The sequence below is a fragment of the Carlito syrichta genome, unplaced genomic scaffold (genome assembly GCF_000164805.1).
Source record: "Carlito syrichta isolate Samal-C Ts95f unplaced genomic scaffold, Tarsius_syrichta-2.0.1 Scaffold155199, whole genome shotgun sequence".
NCBI lineage: Eukaryota > Metazoa > Chordata > Mammalia > Primates > Tarsiidae > Carlito > Carlito syrichta.
Genome location: NW_007099295.1, coordinates 15539 through 19820, shown reverse-complemented (window position 1 = coordinate 19820; position 4282 = coordinate 15539). Strand labels below are relative to the sequence as shown.

Below are 4282 nucleotides of genomic sequence, written 5' to 3'. Positions count from 1 at the left end.
CCGCGCGAAGCCCGCGGAGTTACTCGCCGCCATCTTGGCGTCCTCCCGAACCCGGCGGGCGCCGTGACGTCACCGGCCCCGCCCCCGAGCCGCGTGCCGCTCGCGCCCCGCCACGCGCCCCAGGCCCCGCCCCCTGCCCGAAGCTCGGCCTTCTTGCCTCCTTCCCTGCGTTGGGGAGACTCCGCCCCGTGCCCCGCCCCACGCAGAGGCCCCGCCTCCTGCTCGGAGCCCCGCCTTCTTCTTAGCCGCTAGATGGTGGAGTCTCTGCTTAAACCCCGCCCACGTCACAAGCCCCACTCTTATTCGGAGCCCCGCCTTCCCTTCAATCACTCAGATGTGGGAGTCTCTGCTCAAGCCTTGTCTTTGCCGCAAGCTCCACCTCTTACTCGAAGCCCCGCCTTCCTCTTAATCACTCAGTGGGGAAAATATCAGCTCAAGCCCCACCCACGAGGCAAGCCCCGCCCCTTACTTGAAGCCCCGCCTTTGCTTTAGCCCCTCAGATGTGGAGGTCGCTGCTCAAGCCCCGCCCACACCACAAGCTCCATCCCTTTACTTGGAGCTCCACTTTACTCAGAGGTAGGGGTTTCTGCTTAAGCCTTGTCCATGCCACAAGCTCCGCCTCCTACTTGAAGCCCCGCCTTCCTCTTAACCATTCAGATGTGAGGCGCTCTACTCAAGTCCCGCCCATGCCACAAGCCCCGCCTTTTACTCGGAGACTCCCGCCTTCCTTTAACCACTCAGATATGCCGGTCTGAACCCAAGCCCCGCCCACATCACAAGTCCCGCCCCTTACTCCAAAGGTGGCACCTTCCTTTCAACTATTCTGCATCTGGGATCTTTGCCTGAAGCCCCGCCCACCATCAGGCCCCGCCCCTTACTCAGAGCGCCGCCTTTTTTTTTTTTTTTTTTGAGTTGGAGTCTCACTCTGTCGCCCAAACTGGAGGGCAGTGGCCGCTCCCGGCCACCGCAGCCTCGACCTGCGGGGCTCCGACGATCCTTCCGCCTCAGCCTTCCGAGTAGCCGGAATTACAGGCATGCGCTACCACGCCCGGCTGATTTTTTGATTGATTGTAGAGATGAGGTTTCGCTGCCCAGGCGGGTCTCGAACCCGCGGGCTCAGGCAATCCACTCACCTCGGCCTCCCAAAGGAGCCACCGAGCCCGGCTTGAGCGCCGCCTTTCTTTAACATTTACATGTGGGGGAATCTCTGAACCCCAGGCCGGCCCTGGAGCGCCGCCTTTCTTTAACATTTACATGTGGGGGAATCTCTGAACCCCAGGCCGGCCCTGCTTGAGGCTCGAAAGTTAATCTTGAGTCCTGTGGGAGCCCTCGCAGTCACCTGTGGGTCCCCATCTGCGTGGGACTTTGCTCGTTAGAGGGTGGTCTTCCTTTTTCCGACTGAGTGGGCTTGAGCCCACCTTCTGGCGGGGTGTCATGCTCCCCATTGGCCCTGCTGACACAGCCAAGTCCTGCTTATCCCTTCAGAGCTTTGCTGGATGCCAGTTGTTACGTGGGGACTTCTAAATTCAAAATTTGGGTGCCTCTAAATGGGTGGTTCTCAACCAGGTGCAATTTGCCGCCGGGAGACACTTGGTAAAGACTGGAGACATGGGTGAATGTCACAGCTGGAGGTGCTTCTGGCACAGAGGGGGTGGAGGCCAGGAATGCTTCTCATCACCCTGCTGTACCCAGGACACCCACCCCAGAGAAGGGCCTAGCCCCAAATGTCCACCATGCCCAGGTGGAGAGAACCTGCTATAAATACAGCTGGTTTGAGAGATATTTAATTTAATTTAATAAATTACTTTGGGCTGGACCATTCGGACAATGAAGGAACAAAGCCAAGCTGACATTGTGCCAGCCTCCGGGAACTTAGAATCAGAGGGACACATGTTAACCAAACCTCCTTACAATTATGTACTTTTAAAACTAATGACAGCTCTGGCCAGGCATGGTGGCTCATGTCTCATTTCAGCACCTTGGGAGGACGAGGCCAGAGGATTGCCTAAGCCCAGGATTCAAGATCAGCCAGGGCAACATGGCAAGACCTGGTCTCTACAAAAAAATCAAAAAAATTAGCCAGGAGTGGTGACACGTACCCGTAGTTCCAGCTACGTAGAAGGCTGAGGCAGGAGGATCGCCTGAGCCCAGCAAGTCGAGGCTGCAGTGGGCCGTAATTGCATCACTGCACTCCAGCCTGGGTGACAGAATGAGATTCCACCTCAAAAATAAAATAAATTATTAACAACTTTATTGAAATATAACTCATATTCCATACAATTCACCCGCTTTTGTGCACAATTCGAATGGGCATGGTGGCTCACTCCTGTAGTCCCAGCACGGTGGGAGGTTCAGGTGGAAGGAACACTGGACGCCAGAGGTTTGCGAACAGCCTGGGCAACATAACAAGACCCTTTCTGTATAAAATAAATGAATAAATAAAACAATTATGTGTGCAATTCATTGGCTTTTAGTATATTCACAGGGCTGTAAACCCACCAGCTCTAGAAAATTCCAGAATGTTGTCATCATCCTATAGAGAAATTCCATATCCATTAGAGAAGCCACGTCCCATTCCTCCTTCTCCACACCCAGCCCCTGGCGACCACGAATCCGCATCCTGACTCTGTGGACTGGCCTCTTCGACACATTTCATATAAATGGAGTCACACCCAGTGTGTCCCTTTGTGGCTGGGTCTCTCACTAAGTGTGATGTTCTCAAAGTCCATTTATGTTGCGGCCTGTGTCAGAGACTCCGTCCTTTTCATGGTCACATAATATTCCATTGTGTGGATGATCCATATTTTTTTGATCCATTCGTCAGTTGATGGGCACAGCATTCACTTTTGGAAGTGCTGGAACGATAGAATCCTAAGGTCAGGAGGGTCATTCAAGGTGACAGCTGAGACATCAATAAGACTTACTTGGCTCCAGCCAGACACTTTTTTTTTTCTTTTGAATCGCAGTCTCACTCAGCCGCCCAGACTGGGATCCAATGGCACGATCACGGCTTACCGCTGCCTCGACCTGCTGGGCTGAGGCGATCCTCCCGCCTCAGCCTCAGCCTCCCAAGTAACCGGGACTACAAGCATGCGCCACCACACCCGGCTAATTTTTTTATTGATTGTAGAGATGCGGTCTTGCTATGTTGCCAAAACGGGTCTTGAATTTCTGGGCTCAGGCAATCCTCCCGCCTCAGCCTCCCAAAGTATTGAGAAGACAGGCGTGAGCCACTGTGCCCGGCCCAGCCAGACATTTCTATTGCAAGTCTGCCATGGAGCACATTTGTCACCTGTGTCCGCAGAAGACATCAAGCAGGAAATCCAACTGGAACAGCACCCGACATTTTTCTTCCATGAGAGGGATCTTTGTACGGCTACCTAGGCAATTGGCTCACTGCAAAAAGACAGGTGAAATCACATTATGATAGTCACTGCACTTGGAAAAACCCAAGCTGTGACAGCCCTGGCCGGGTATTAATATTTAGAATTTCCTCACTGTCCCTCCACGTTTTGAAGCATTTTACCAATCTGCCACCACCTTATATACAGTGTTGCCTAGAAACATAGATGACATTTTTTTTGTCTTATGCTTTTACCAGGACAACGGAACTAAAACGTTGAACACGGTAAAATTCTACTTTGGGGGGGTGGGTGGCACACAGAGTCTCGCTCTGACACCTAAGCTGGAGGGCAGTGGCACACTAACAGCTCATGGCAGCCTCAACTTGCTGGGCTCAGGTGATCCTTCCTCCTCAAACTTCCAAGTATCTGAGACCCCATGTGCCACCACACCCAGCTAATTGTTTTATCTATTGTAGAGATGAGGTCTTGCTATGTTGCCCAGGCTGGTCTTGAACTCCTGGGCTCAGGCAAACATCCCGCCTCGGCCTCCCAAAGTGTTGGGATGACAGGCATGAGCCACTACACCCGGCCTCCAAATGTATATTTCTAGAACACTAAGTCTGCAATGGCACTGTTAGGCAATGCCGGATAACCAGTATGATTGACCCATTGGACAGGTGAGTCAACTGAGGCTCCGAAGAGTTCAGTCATTTGAGCAAGACGACATGACTCTTGGCTGTGACAACCTGGGTTTGACTCCAGGCAGCTTGCTCTCCACCATGACGTGCTCGCCCTCCCTAATGACAATGGCTAACGCTGTTGGCTTGTCTCAAAAATGGAGGGGTTCAGCCGGGCTCGGTGGCTCAGCCTGTAATCCCGCGCTTTGGGAGGCTGAGGTGAGTGGATTGCCTGAGCCCGCGGGTTCGAGACCCGCCTGG

General features: G+C 53.3%; 1 long non-coding RNA gene across 1 annotated transcript; it reads right to left on the bottom strand.

The window, feature by feature from the left end:
* Positions 1-2452: 2452 nt before the first annotated feature.
* Positions 2453-3389, bottom strand: LOC110594884. Its single transcript, XR_002481511.1, has 2 exons — positions 3293-3389; positions 2453-2855 (listed from the first exon to the last, which is right to left on the bottom strand). It is a non-coding gene; the product is annotated as an uncharacterized LOC110594884 (long non-coding RNA).
* Between the last annotated feature and the right edge of the window lie 893 nt (positions 3390-4282).